The sequence below is a fragment of the Salvelinus fontinalis genome, chromosome 28 (assembly GCF_029448725.1).
Source record: "Salvelinus fontinalis isolate EN_2023a chromosome 28, ASM2944872v1, whole genome shotgun sequence".
NCBI classification, from domain to species: domain Eukaryota; kingdom Metazoa; phylum Chordata; class Actinopteri; order Salmoniformes; family Salmonidae; genus Salvelinus; species Salvelinus fontinalis.
In genome coordinates, this window is record NC_074692.1 from 12,234,784 (window position 1) to 12,250,835 (window position 16,052).

A 16,052-nucleotide genomic window follows, 5' to 3' on the forward strand; every position below is an offset into this window, starting at 1 on the left:
GACAGGAAGCAAGGTAAGATGGAAAATATGCAGTCCTTTGCACATCCTCTACCTACTTAGGCACAGATATAGGATTGGCTTGCTATCATTAAATCCACTGTCCTTAGATCTGCTATGAGACCTACAGTCTGTTGTCCTGTAGGCTTAACGTAAGTCCAGTGGAGGTGCCAAGACGAATTCAGTGAAGGAGGACAGCAGCATTTGTGCAGGTCAGAGATTGTTTTATGTTGGGTGCAGGTTGTGTTTAAATGAATCAGCACTGATCTGAGATGATAGCATCTATACCTACAGGTTAAAGCACTATGTGACCCGTTTCAAGAACTTAGGCGTATGTTGCACGTCACTACTTCACAGGAGAGGCATTTGCACATATAATTTTTTTAATGCGTTTTTTGGGCAGAAATGCCTTCTGGAACATATACATTTTAACGTGGCTTAATAACAAACTTGTATGCCATCTGTAAATACGAATACAATTGTTAAATTATGAGCCTCGTTGGTTTAGCCACAGAAAAAGCAAGGAACCTTCCCACTAGCCATGATTGGCTGAGATCTGGACATGCCAAGAGATGAGCTCCGATTGTTCTGCCATGTAGCATGTCACGTCTGCTCCCGCTCCCCCCCCCCCCCCCCCTGGCGCTTGAGGGCGCCAGAATCCCTTGCATCACTCACTCCTGCCATCCATCACGTACACCTGCCTTTCTTCGTCACGCGCATCAGCGTTATTAGACTCACCTGGACTCTCTTATCACCTGTTAATTTTCTCCCCTATATGTGTCAGTTCCCCAGCTCTGTTCCCCGCTTCTGCATTGATTGTTTTCTGTTTGCTAACGCTGTTTGTCTCGTTCCATGTCCATTATTTATTCAATGTTACTCCCCGTACCTGCTTCGTCTCTCCAGCGTCATCATTGTGACATAGCATGCTTCTGTCTATAACGTGAGCTGCTCAGTATGTGAAGATAATCCTGTCTTTTTTTAAAGATATAACGTTGGACTTCTCTCAACAACATGTACAGCTCTCAACAACATTGCTGCACTGAATTTTAGATGGCGCTATCGACAAAGATCAGTGTAGAAAATTTGTGATGGACTACTACTACGGTCAATGTGAACTGGAGTGACTTGACACAACGTGGGCCAAACAAGATGTACCTATAAACACAATGGAGTGAAAGGGGCAGCAGTCTGCCCGTGATGCGTTCATCCATGTATATGGGTAAGAGTCTAGCTACATTTAAGCAATAAGGTCCGAGGAGGTGTGGTATATGGCCAATATACCACGGCTAAGGGATCTAGTGTGTGTTTACCAGAGATGGTAATGTGAAGAACAACATGACCTGCACAAAAGTCAGATTAGGAAATAATACTACACTACTTTGTTTATCACATGGCCTCACGTGAATCCTTAAAGAGATGGGTGGGGCTAAGGCTTAAAAAGGTGTTAACAATGCTGATTGGGTGTAGACAAGGTGTACCAAAACATTCAACTACAATTTTGTTTTTTACATTGAATCAAATCACATTTTACTGGTCACATGACATATTTAGCAGATGTTATTGCGTGTGTAGCGTAATGCCTGTGTTCCTAGCTCCAACATTGCAGTAGTATCTAACAATTCACAACAATACACACATCTAAAAGTAAAATCATTAAGAAATATATAAATATTAGGATGAGCAATGTTGGAATGGCATTGACTAATATACAGTAAAAAACAGTATATACATATGAATTGGGTGAAACAGTATGTAAACATGAATAAAGTGACCAGTGATTCCATGTCTATGTACATAGGGCAGCAGCCTCTAAGGTGCAGGGATGAGTAACCAAAGGAGTCTTTCAAATGGACAATGACCCCAAGCATACTTCCAAAGTTGTGGCAAAATGGATTAAGGAAAATAAAGTCAAGGTATTGGAGTGGCCATCACAAAGCCCTGACCTCAATCCTATAGAAAATTTGTGGGCAGAACTGAAAAAGCGTGTGCGAGCAAGGAGGCCTACAAACCTGACTCAGTTACACCAGCTCTGTCAGGAGGAATGGGCCAAAATTTACCCAACTTATTGTGGGATGCTTGTGGAAGGCTACCTGAAACGTTTGACCCAAGTTAAACAATTTAAAGGCAATGCTACCAAATACTAATTGAGTGTATGTAAACTTCTGACCCACTGGGAATGTGATGAAAGAAATAGCATCTGAAATAAATAATTATCTCTGCTATTATTCTGACATTTCACATTCTTAAAATAAAGTGGTGATCCTAACTGACCTAAGACAGGGAATTGTTTACTAGGATTAAATGTCAGGAATTGTAAAAAACTGAGTTTAAATGTATTTGGCTAAGGTGTATGTAAACTTCCGACTTCAAATGTATGTATACTGGAGCTAAGAAAGTAATGCTAAGTGTATGTTGTGTAGTAAGCTGTTAGTAGCCCATGTGCCTCACCCTAATAATTTGGTCTATTTTCCCCTCTTAATTTCACCTACTGTTCTGACTTGTTGGTGCACATGTAGCCTATCACTTGTTTCAGAGAAAAGTAATAATTGAATATTGTAAGAGTTTTCATTGTCTGCTTATGTCCCCCCTTCATTTATCCTACGGTTCTGTACAGGGAGAACACTGTAAGAACGGCCCATGTTCTGAATTCTGTCGCTGTACATTTCAAAAGTGCTAAACAAATAGTTATGTAGACTATGTCCGTCCTAGCGCGCTTATTAATATCTCAATTCGAAATTACGGATTGCCTTTTATTTGCTTGTATTTGTATTTATTATGGATGTGCCAAGGCTGCAGCTGCTCTTCCTGGGTTCCAGCAAAATTAAGGCAGTTATACAATTTAAAAAACATTACAATACATTCATAACAGATCTCACAACACATTAAGTGTGTGCCCTTAGGCCCCTACTTCCCTACCGCATATCTACAACACAAAATCCATTTATATGTCTGTGTATAGTGCGTATGTTATTATGTATGTGTGTGCATGTGTCTGCGTCTATGTTTGTGTTGCTTGTTGTCCCTTTATGCCATAGTTTGTACATCTCAATTGTCAGCTATGTCTTTTTAAAAGGCAGTTAATGAGGCTGAATTAACTGTTTCGCTGCCAGACAAGGCTCCACTGATAGCCAGGTGTAGCAGTGGTAATGTGTTGTGACTGCTATTAGGACTCTGCTGTTGGGACAGCTTTATGTAGGCCCTAACAGCTTGTGGGCACCGTTTGACACCGTTATAGTGCAATGAATGTATTGTTTAGTGTTGTGTTATGTTGTGTTGTGTAGTGGCTTTGGTGGCATGCATCACCAAAATGTTTTGTTTTGTTTGCCCCATGCTAAAATCGCCACTGGATATACCATTTTCTAGAAGTCTCTGCTTTTATCCAATGTAAAAAACACATTTTAAAATGTTACTACATAAGACCGAATCGAGGTGGTGAGTCACATATTGTGGAGGCCCACAGAGAGATATGCTTTCACCTGTCCAGTGCAATCAAATCAGTACCAATGAACGAAAATTATAAATAAAGTTATGATTTAACTTCAGATTTCTCTTTGTGGTTTCCCAGTGTCTTCTCATGCACCCAGGTGTAGTTTCCAGGACAGGGGATCTATTATTGAGCAGCTGGAGAAGGAGGCTCAGAGGACTCTAATGCCTTCCCTCAATATTGGGACAAGCTGTGCCCCAGTCCTCCTCTCCTTCCTGAGTAGTCTAACTAATGAGTAAGTCCCACGTCTTTCTCCAACCTCACATACAACAACTCTGAATTTGCAGTCATAATGCGCCTTCTAACCACAAGTGTGATTTCAACCACTACCTTAGCCATACCCTTATCTCTATCCCTAAATCAAGAACAAAATGTCTCATGTACTTAATACCTTTATCAAATACACTAACTCAACACTAAAATATGCAACTCAAATATGTTCCCTTTCTTTTCTCTAGCCAATGGAGAGTGATTCCGCATGGCATAAAGAATAACGTAAGTCTCTGCAGTCTCCACATAAGGATCTGATCAAAAGTAATGTTTACAATTGGCTCATTCATCCCCCTCCTCTCCCCTGTAACTATTCCCCAGGTCGTTGCTGCAAATGAGAACGTGTTCTCAGTCAACTTACCTGGTAAAATAACGGTAAAATAAATAAAAAATAAATAAAAAATGCACTATTTAGGAGAATGTGTCATGGAATAGCTTGATTTAATATTACTCTGTTGGCCATAGCTGACGTTTGAGCAGCTCTCCATGATGTGTCTGAAGATTGTTAGGGTCGTGACCCAGACGTCCCTCTGCATTCTCCTACCAGTGCTGGCTCGTATCATGGGGGTGAACCTGAGGAGTGGGGCAACCTCCCCAGAATCCCAGTGCTCTCTGACAGGGTATAAAGACTCCTTAGACAGTCTGGATGAGCGGGAGAAAAGGCTGCTGATCAGTGAGATGAACTACTGGACCGAGGAAAGGAGGGATGGCAGGGCAGGGTGCTGCCAACAATCTGTTGCCAGAACCAAACCACCATGCTACTCTCCTAAGAGGTATGCTCACAGCAATATTTCAACGTATTGATTCCGTTTATCCCTGACCCATACCTAACATCAATTGGAAACCACACCTTGTATTTTTATGTTCTGATAAAAAATGTTGCCCCAGAGGGGGCGGGTCTTGGGTAAGCCATTATAAAGTAAACTATGAATAAAGAAATCGGGTACAGTACACGCCTTTCAGAAATAATCAAATTCTGATGTTGTAAAAACATCAAAATCGTGTTAAAAATGTTGGTTTTGGGATTCTATGCATGGCATCAGTGATGTTTGTGTGTGTATCTTCAAGATGACAGACCTGATTACAGAGCTTGCATGCATCTGGAGAGGCTCCCCTCATAGAGGAGCCTTTGACGGCTCTCTTTGGAGTAACAGAGGAAAGCCTCCTGATGTCCTTGTCTAAGGGCCACTCCAACCTCGCCTCCTCCAGCTCCTCTCAGCTGAGCTGTGCTATCGCGGGGAAGGTGTACACCAGCTTATCTCTGGCCTCTCAGTGGCCATTCAGCCCAGCCCTGGTAGTTGCCCCCCTTTGGAAAGTCAGGATATAGCAGCAGGCAGGAGGTCATTCGCGTAGCCTCGGTGCAGATCCTGGCTGAGTTACAGAGCCAAAAGTCTGAGCCAGAGTGGATAGGGTTTATCGAGCCACTCATGGACCCTGTGATTGACGATGTGCTGGATGCCATTGTCGGCACTATGGAAAAAATGGCATAGGACTTCAACACCCTATTGGATCTGGCCAAGAAGATGAGCAGTCAGAGTTATCGAAAGTGGAGAGTAAATCGTTGGTGTAACGAATGCACTGAGAGTCAGTGAGGAAGTATAGGGAGTGAGTGTTTAATAAAAAAATGGAACAGAAAACAAGGAACACGAACAACGCACTGACATGAAACAGAGTCAACAACACCCGAGGAGGTGATGGAGTCAGATATAGGGAAGGTTATCAAGGAGGTGATGGAGTCCAGGTGAGTGTCATGAAGCGCTGGTGACGATGGTGACAGGTGTGGGAAATGATCAGCAGTCTGGTGACCTAGAGGCCGGAAAAGGAGTATACATGACAGTACCTTCTCCCTGATGCGCGGCTCCAGCTGCAGGACGCCGACAAAGGGGACGATCCCGGGGATCAGGAGCAGACCGGTCACCTCTACTGAAGCGCGGGAACCGGTCAAACCGGCTGGGGCACGGGAGCCCGGCGACCTAGAGCACCGAAGAAGGAGCAGACGAAACAGTAGCCCCTCTCCGACGCACGACTCCAGACGCAGGATGCTGACCGAAGGGACAATCCTGGGGACCAGTAGCGGGCCAGTCGCCTCCACCAAGGCGCAGGAACCTGACGAGCAGCCTGAAAAGCTGGAGCCTGGCGAGCCAGCTGTGGCATGGGAGCCTGCCTAGCCCACCGAGTCTTGAGAACCTGACGAGCTAGCTAAGGCATGAAAGCATGACGAGCTAGCTGAGGCATCTCGGTAGACTCGGCAACAGACGCTTGACAGGCCAACTGAGTCTTGAGACCCTGTGGTACCGGCTGAGGCATGAAAGCCTGATGAGCCTGCTGAGGCACCCTCGGTTGCTCCGGCAGCAGAACCCAGACCGACGTCACCTCCAACACAAAAACGAAAAACACTCCCTGATGCTTCCCTTTGGTGAGGTGTTATTTACTCTGTTCCATGTTGGTGCGTTGTTCGTGTTCCTTGATTTCAGTTCCGTTAATTTATTAAACACTCACTCCCTGTGCTTGCTTCCCAACTCTCAGCGCATTCGTTACAGAATAACACCTCACCTAAGGGAAGCACCAGGGAGTTATTTTATTTATTTTTGGTTTCGATGGGAATGACGTCGGGTCCGGGAGACGGTAGAGACTCTTATGCCTCAGACAGATTGCCAGACTCCCATGCCTCCACCGGCTCGTTAGGCTCTCATGCCTCAGCCAGATCACCAAGCTCCACTGCCTCAGCCGGCTTGTCGGGCTTTCATGCCTTCGCCAGATCGCCAGGCTCCCCCGCTTCCACCGGCTCGTCAGGCTTTCATGCCTTCGCCGGATCGCCAGGCCCCCCTGCCTCAGCCAGTCTGTCAGGTTCCCACGCCCCAGCCGGCGACAGGTTCCCGCACATCAGCAGGGGCGACCGGTCCGCTCCTGATCCCCGGGATTGTCCCTTTGGTCGGCGTCCTGAGGCTGGAGCTGTGCGTCGGGGAGGGGGAACTGTCAAGTGTGCTCCCTCTCCGGCTTTTAGGTCACCAGGCTGCTCGTTATGACGCACACCTGTCACCATTGTTACGCGCACCTGGGAGTCATCAGACTCACCTGGACTCCATCACCTCCCTGATTACCTTCCCTATATATGTCACTCCTTAGAACCTGTTCATCTTTGTCCATTTCTTCAAAGGGTCATTGTTCCTTATCCAGATCTGAAAAAGGGTCCAAGGTCAAAGTGTGAGCTAGAGATCAACCTCACTGGTACTCCCATCCCTGATGAGGTGCCTGATGATTTGACCTTCCCCATCACCAGGAGCTCCTGCATTGACACCGGGGACTCTATAATGCTAGGGATTTCTACGAGTGACCTAAGGACAAAGATGATGACACACACAGATGAAGCCCTGCATCGTAATAGTCCAAGGACTGACAGTAACCAACAATCGAGTGGCAAAGCCTCTCTTCGATTCTTCACTCCCTCTTGCACCAGCAAGGGAACATCTTTGGTAACAAAGGGAGTTGGGATTGACATGGAAGAGAAAGAAGTGTGCCCTAGCAGCTCTGGCCATCTGAGGGAGTTATTCATCACTTCAGACATCAGCAGTGCTACTGCATTCCCTCTGCAGTCCTTGATGGACTCCGGCAAAGATGATTTTATCTGTTTGGTCACGATACTAGTGATAAGGTTGTTATCAAAGATCGGTCCCTCAGCCCTAGATGGACCTTCCCAACAGGCAGTAGATATGACAGCAATATTTCAGCAGCTCATCAGACAAGTTCTGTCTGAGTTCTGTGCTGCATCTGGATTCTCAAGGACACAGCCGTACCCTCAGGACCTGCACATCCACACTGTGTTCAGGGGTGTACATAAAAACATCCTGGAGGTGTTTGGCTCTTATAACGCCCTTCAAGCCATTATGGCCTCCCAGGAATCTGAATTTGACAGAATCCTGGTAAAATCATTGACCCAGCAGCTGGTGCAGGGATGCAAGGAGGCATCAAGACCAGCTTCTACTGCAACAAACCCAGCAGACCAGGCTGAGACAAAGAGTGGGAATGAGCAGAAAGCAAGAAGGAGCTTCCTTTGCTTCTCAATGACCAAACTCAGGATCAACAATGTTCCAGTTAGGGGCTGGTGTCATTGATGTGGCTATGATGAGATAAATACATGAGATAAATATGTTTCATTCCTCACTATATTGTTGCGTTGCATTCAGAAGGTTTTATTTACATTTTCTTTACCTTTCTCTTTTAGCGTTCCAAGAGAGGAAACAAAATGACAGCCATTCAGTCCAGGACCAGACTGAGATTCCCTCTACTGCATAGGTAAGGATGTTTTAAAGCTCTGCTATAGCTTGAAGTTTTGTTCAGGTGTGGTAGAAACATAGAGTAGGTCTAGTAAACTTATATAACTGTTATTTTTTTATATTTATTATACATAAAGTTATTATATTTATCTCTCTCTCACCCCTAAACCCACCCCTTTCACTTGTGTTTCTAGCCCCCCACATTGGGGCTCAGGGTGCTGAATCTCCAGTTGGAGAGGTTTCTTGGTTCATCTCTCAGCCTATCAAAAACCGCTCCTTGATAATCAGGGTCTTCTCAGCAATGATGAAGCCGTTCAAGCGCTCCTCCTGAAAGACCCTGTAACCTGTTGCGCTGTATGAATAAATACTTTTGACAAGAGGAATCTGCATGTCTACCCTTTAAAGTCTATTTGATCAAATAAATGCAAACTATTTTACAAGGGTTTTACATGTTTTGGATGATTGCTAGCACTGAAGCAGCTTTCTCACATACTCTCTGGTCAGATAGTGAAAGAGAAACGCATTAGTTTCCACATGGTTACCCATCATTTTGTTGAGCAGTTGTTGAGCTGACAGGGCCTCAACCTCAGCTTGACTCTATTACAATAAAGTTGGTGCATAGCCAGTCAGATAACCAGATGCTCTCTCTTCATTTAGTTAGGGCGATAAGAGCTTATTAACAGCAAAGGGAAAACACATAGTGGAGAATTTGATATCTGCAGCTAGATCAACTCTCCGAGATGTTTTCTGTCGGTTGAATAATGTGTGGCATGAGTCAGTCCTGTTGCAGAGGAGGAGAGAGAAGTCATGGTGTTGCTCTACATTCAGACTGCAGGATGACCAGCGGCTACTGGGACTGCTGTAACATATGGGCTGTAGGTGGCAGTGAATCACTAACCTGTTGCAAATGTACATCCTGAGTGTAAATCCTGAGTTAATTAAGCAATTAACATCCCTTCATGCTTAGGGTCATGTATAAATATGTCCAGTTGCCTATTATTTTGGCTACAATGGCTAGAAGAAAAGGTCTCAGTGACTTGGAAAGAGAGGTGTCAAAGCATAGGAGGTTTAAAGTGTGTGTGTGTGTGTGTGTGTGTGTGTGTGTGTGTGTGTGTGTGTGTGTGTGTGTGTGTGTGTGTGTGTGCGTGCGTGTCTCAGTCACCAGATCTCAACCCAATTGAACACTTATGAGAGATTCAGGAGCGACGCCTGAGACAGTGTTCCCATCACCATCAACAACACACCAAATTATGGAATTTCTAATGGAAAAATGGTGTCACACACATCCCTAAATCGTGAGTTAATTAAGCCATTAACATCCCTTCATGCTTAGGGTCATGTATAAATATGTCCAGTTGCCTATTATTTTGGCTACAATGGCTAGAAGAAAAGGTCTCAGTGACTTGGAAAGAGAGGTGTCAAAGCATAGGAGGTTTAAAGTGTGTGTGTGTGTGTGTGTGTGTGTGTGTGTGTGTGTGTGTGTGTGTGTGTGTGTGTGTGTGTGTGTGTGTGTGTGTGTGTGTGTGTGTGTGTGTGTGTGTGTGTGTGTGTGTGTGTGTGTGTGTGTGTGTGTGTGTGTGTGCGTGTCTCAGTCACCAGATCTCAACCCAATTGAACACTTATGAGAGATTCAGGAGCGACGCCTGAGACAGTGTTCCCATCACCATCAACAACACACCAAATTATGGAATTTCTAATGGAAAAATGGTGTCACATCCCTCCAATAGAGTTCCAGATGTATGCCAAGGCGCACTGAAGCTGTTCTGGAGGCTCGTGGTGGCCCAACGCCCTATTACGACACATTATGTTGGTGTTCCTGTATTTTGGCAGAAGCACAGATTCTGTCAATCTCCCAGTTCTAGTTCCCCTATAGACCTATCAGGTCCAATCCCTAAACCCTAAAATGGACAGGGATTGTTTTCTATAGCTAAGTCCCTGGTCATGACAACAGCAACTCAGTGAACCTGATGCCACATAGGTACAATCATTCGTACCTCAGACTCTTTACAAAGGAACTACTAGATATGGAGAAATCCCACAAAGAGGGTCACAGAAGAGATAAGGGGCCTTTTAGAAATGACACTTGAGGGTACGGGAGAGCTACAGCAGCAGAGCTCTCCTCTCATCACGACTCACATTAACATGCATAGATTTTGCGCTAGAGAGCAGCTACACCACCTGACCGTATCTGCTCGCCGCCTTCAGCCCTTTCTCTTTCTCCGAGTCACATTTCACACTGTTCTGTGCCGCCTCCTGTCTACAGGTGAACACAAGTGCAAATGAACAAATTCTTCTCTTGCCAATTCCTCTTGCCTTACATTTATGTAATCATATGGATACTCCCTAAATATAGTCCTAATATCTAATATACACTACATTGCCAAAAGTACGCGGACACGCATTAGTGGATTCTGCTATTTCAGCCAGTCCCGTTGCTGACAGGTGTGTAAAATCGACCACACTGCCATGCAATTTCCATAGTCAAACATTTGCAGTAGAATGGTCCGTACTGATGAGCTCAGTGACTTTCAACATGGCACAGTCATAGGATGCCACCTTTCCAACAAGTCAGCTCATCACATTTCTGCCCTGCTAAAACTGCCCCGGTAAGCTGTAAGTGCTGTTATTGTAAAGTGGAAATGTTTAGGAGCAACAACGGCTCAGCCGCGAATTCGATAGGCCACAAAAGTTCACAAAACGGGACCGGCGAGTGCTGAAGCGCAATGGTGTGTAAAAATCATCTGTCCTTGGTGCAACACTCACTACTGAGTTCCAAACTGCCTCTGGAAGCAGCGTCAGCACAAGAACTGTTCGTCAGCAGCTTCATGAAATGGGTTTCCATGGCCGAGCAACCGCACACAAGCCTAAGATCACCATGCGCAATGACAAGCATTGGCTTGAGTGGTGTAAAGCTCGCTGCCATTGGATTCTGGAACGGTGGAAACGCGTTCTCTTGAGTGATGAATCATGCTTTACCATCTGGCAGTCCGATGGATGAATCTGGGTATGGTGGATGCCAGAGGAACGCTACCTGCTCGAATGCATAGTGCCAACTGTAAAGTTTGGTAGAGGAGGAATAATGGTCTGTTTTTCATGGTTCGGGCTAGGCCCTTTAGTTCCAGCGAAGGGACATTTTTACGATACAGCATACAATGACGTTCTAGATGATTAAGTGCTTCCAACTTTGTGGCAGCAGTTTGGGGAAAGCCCTTTCCTATTTCAGCATGACAATGCCCCCGTGCACAAAGGGAGGTCCATACAGAAATGGTTTGTTGAGGTCGGTGTTGAAGAACTTGACTGGCCTACACAGAGCCCTGAACTCAACCTCATCGAACACCTTTGGGAGGAATTGGAACACCGACTGCGAGCCAGGCCTAATCGGCCAACATCAGTGCCCAACTTTACTAATGCTCTTGTGACTGAATGGAAACAAGTCCCTGCAGCAATGTTCCAACATCTAGTGGAACGCCTTCCCTGATGAGTAGTTTCTGTTAGCAGCAAAGAGGGGTCCAACTCCGTATTAATGCTCATGATTTTGGAATGAGATGTTTGACGAGCAGATGTCATACTGTTGGTCATGTAATGTACTTTATCCTAAATATGTACACTCTTAGAAAAAGGTTTCCAGAAGAGTTATTTTGGCTTTCCCCATAGGAGGACCATTTTTGGTTCCAGGTAGAACCCTTTTGGGGTTCCATGTAGAACTCTCTGTAGAACCCTTTTGTAGAATCCTTTTTTTGTAGAACCCTTTTTTTTCTAAGAGTGGGGAAATGCCCCTTACTCAGTCCACTCCACGTAGCCCTCTGTGCCCCATTGGGAGCACTAATAAAGCCAACTATATCTGTCCCTAGTTAGACCCTATACAAACCACTCTGTCTTTGATTGGAACTTAGTACATTGAAAATCTTTACACGTCCAGTGTATCTGAGTAAGATATACAGTATTATTCCTTCATGAGCCATCTCAGTGTCAGACAAAGGGGAAAGGCAGAAATTTCATAGTAATCATCATACATTTTTAATGATGATTACTTTAAAATAACGGGGGGGGGGGGGGTGAGGGATATTGTAACAAGACTAAAGACTTAAATATCAACATGTATTACTTAACTATCATTAATATGTATGTGTTGTAGTCTAATTGAATGTTGGCCAGGTTTTTAGAAACAGGAGCTACCTTTTCACCTGCCCTGAGAGGTAGCTGAGGGAGGGGAGAGGTAGAGACAGAGGTGAAACAACTGTTTCCATAGAAATACATGTTCTCTCAACATAGACTTGATTGATAATTTCAGACATTTCAGCACTTCTTTTTTGTTACAGAATCTATTTTTGGCCACACAGGCCTTCCTACGCACACTTCCCTAACAATAACTCACCAAGTGCCTTATCAATGGCAACTATCTCAATTTGTAGCGAACAGTTCATGTGATTCACGATCAAGTTCTCAATAGAGATGATTCTTTGTTCTACCAAGCTTCGATATAACAAGGACAATAAACACACAGTGCCTAGATTATGTTTTTCCAACATGAACTTCCCACTTCCTCAAATTTTAGGCAAAAGAAAGCCACCAGGAAAAAAGTGAATTTAAACACTGATATTTTCAGAATCCTTTGAAACAGTACATCAAAGCAGAGAGAGAAGTCAGAATGTGAGAGCTGTGATTCCCCTAAGAAGTTGATGGGGATCTGCTGAAAGGAGACAGAGATGCTATGAGAGCGGAGATGCTAAGGCACGCCGTTGCCTGAAGAGGATGGGTAAACAAAGACAACCATTTAATGCTAACACAGCATCTCAGAGTCGTGACAATAGAAGACTCTGCTCTCCCACTGATGTATCAGGCACCTGTGCTATACCGCTATCACATCTGACTGAAACTCCCCTGACAATAGCAGAACCACAAATCAATCAATTTGAACAGCATGCTGAGATGGGCAAACAAAGGCTGATCAGTTGCAGTGTGTCGAGGCAGTTTAGAGGTTCTGCACACACAGCCTTGTTGTTCCACACATTCCTTGTTATTACTCTGTCAGTGCAATCAATCCCACCCTGTTATTAGTGAAAGATTCCTTCAGAGCAGTACTTACTCAGACCTGGCCGGTGCTGTCGGTGCCTTGCTGAAGAACCACCTTAGAGGGGGCACATCCTCACCCAGAAAGCCCGATCATGTGGGGTCTTGCTGGGCAGCCACCGGCCAGTACGAGGGACACGCTGATTCATCAAAACTGGAGATGTCATCTTCACTGTAGAGAGTAGAGCCAAATGAAAGGGAGAGAAGAGCTTTGGCAGGAAAGGGAGATGTGAGCAGTGAGAGCGAGCGAAGATTAGCACACAGAGAGATAGAGTGAAGTAGAGAGGGAGGGAATGGAGGAGAGAGGGAAACTGCATTGAAGAGTAATGCAGTAGATCAGTGAAAACACAATTGCATAGACACGCAGGGAAAATCTCGCTTCTCCACTCTCTATTTTTTCTCTCTCACTTGCTCACCCTCTCTCTCTCTCTCTCTCTCTCTCTCTCTCCTTCTCCCCACACTGCAATAGATTACGCTAATCACTGTAATACATGCAGCCTGAGTCACTGCTGAAACTCTCCCGCATAACCCAGGCATTTCAGTAACAACCACTCCACAGGGACCCCAGCGCTTCTCAGACACCAAACACAGGGATCTGTTACCTATCGCAGTCTCTCCTATCACACTGCACTGCTATCAAATGGCCAATTTGGTGGAAGGCACAGTGGTCCTGTAACTGATAAGACTGTTTCTTTGCAATAAAAAAAGTTCAAGCTACACCTGTCCACATCTGCTCCAAATCAACTCCAATGATAAAGACACGAATACACTTCAATGCCAAGCTGTTTAGACATGCGTTTGAGCTGTATTAGTCATTCAGAGAAGTCAGTGAGGAAGCAAATCCATCACAAAAAAAATGATCCCGATGTCACAGTTAGGCTGATTGGCCTTTCTGTCATTGTATCAATGCTGAGTTTAGCCAAACGGACACATACACGCACATGTGAGCAGAAGCACACACACACACATGCACATACACACGCACACACACACACACACACACACACACACACACACACACACACACACACACACACACACACACACACACACACACACACACACACACAACGGACATCGCATTGGGGCCTCTGAGGTCCCCGCTTGGGAACAGATGGCAGGACCTGTCCTGGTAAGCAAAACTCCATCACAGCAGTAGAGATATGAAACAGCTTGGCAAGTTCAGGTAACCAATCAATGGTTGTTATGGCCCTGTCAACCACCAGAACACAACTCGGCATTCATATTGCGGGCTACTATTGCTGTTATGAGGGTCTGCAATCATTCACTGATTTTAGATCTTAAAGTGTAGAAATGTTTGAAAATAACGTTTCAAATCAAATTGGATGTGGAGCATAGCAGGCAATAGGCTATAAACTTGCATCACGCATGAGTGGGGAAAATGGACCAGCAAACAAACCACGACAATGACGTTGACTTTGTTTCTGTTGAGTGTTTACTCAGCTCAGATGAAAGCAAAACATTGGAGGCATGCTTTGTCTTATGAGCCGAGAATATAATTGTTTCAGACTCCCAGTGATTCAGACAAGCAGCCGTCTCAATCTGAACAGAAATCTGGGCCTGCAAGAAAGCAAATCCAGTAAGAATCCTCAATTACTGATTTCTCGGAGCGGACTTCTGCTATTACAGCTTGAGGTCATGCTCTATGTCTATGAAAACAGTACATTTGTCTTTGGACTAGGCTGAAAACCAAAATACTGTACAGTACTATCCCCTAAGGAATACCATGCTATGCCATTGGATGTTTGTGCGTGCATTGTATACATAGACCTGCAGAACCAATCAGTGTTCTCTAAACATCTCTTGAGATCCTTTGAAGTGCAACTAATTGTTAGGATTTAGAAATAGAACCCGCTTTTGGCTCAAAAGCATTGCGTAATGCAGTGTGTTGCCAGAGGGACATGATCAATAGCCTTACTGCTGTATCTCCACTTCCATCTGAGCTAACTGCAGCTAAAACCTGACAATCTGCCTCCTGATGACGTCTCTCTAAAGAACATTCAACCTGACGAAACACAAAAAAATGTTACAAACTGTTACAATTCAAACACATCACATCATTTTCTGTAAAAGTATGCAATTTTGTGCCATTTAATAGAGATCAATGCATGCAATGGTATACATGTACAATATAATAAAGTTAGCTAATTAGGATAGGACAATTGTCAACATTTGTCGGCAGATCTTGGATTACACTCCTCTCCAAAACACATCAATATGAAATTGGTTCTGGTTTCGTAGAGAGAATATGAGGATGGGTAGAGGCTTTTGCAGAGGCTTTTTGCTGATGTTACCTAGCAACAAGGTATTGTACATACCTTAGGCCAATCACAGCTTATATCGAAGGAGGGAGAATAATGAGAGTTTCATCACAATTCACTGAGCTTGTATAAATGATCCTTCAGACTGGATTTATCTGTTGCTAGAGTACAGAGGGGAATTCTTAATCCAAGGAAAATGACACTCCACAAAGCACAATCAATTAAATCTTATATTCCACTAACCTTTATAACAATGTGTCACAGACTTCTTTCAAGACATGCTGAATTTCAGGGACATCATGAGGACAAAAGTTGTATGAAAGCTCTAAGCAAAGCTGAATACGGCTGGAAGACTGTAAGAAGGCTGTAGGACTAAGATGATTAGTCTGGGAGAGTGGTGACCAGTGTGTGCAGAACATACTGAGGCTCTCCTAGAGAAAATACCAGTGATTAAATATTGCCCTCCATTGGTACAAAAATGAAATGACATTACAGGCTATAACACGTGATGGTTTATGTAAGGGTAGAGTTCTTAAAGAGGAACACTGCTGCAGTCTGGAGGTGAATGCCTCTTCATCAAAAGTGACTCTTACATAACTGGAGTCTGGAAGATCACCAGCATTGGCTGAAATGTAGCGAACAGACAGCACTGACAGGCAGACATAGTATCAGACC

General features: G+C 44.5%; 1 protein-coding gene across 4 annotated transcripts in view; it reads right to left on the reverse strand.

The window, feature by feature from the left end:
- Positions 1-15,780, reverse strand: part of LOC129826178 (citron rho-interacting kinase-like) — a 58,648-nt gene extending 42,868 nt beyond the window's left edge. For 3 of the 4 annotated variants that reach the window (XM_055886592.1, XM_055886590.1, XM_055886591.1), the window contains exon 1: positions 13,112-13,638. The gene's annotated coding sequence lies outside the window, so the exon portion shown is untranslated. Of the gene's footprint in view, positions 1-13,111; positions 13,639-15,620 lie in introns of those variants that run through there. The other variant, XM_055886589.1, reaches the window with a different exon arrangement.
- Between the last annotated feature and the right edge of the window lie 272 nt (positions 15,781-16,052).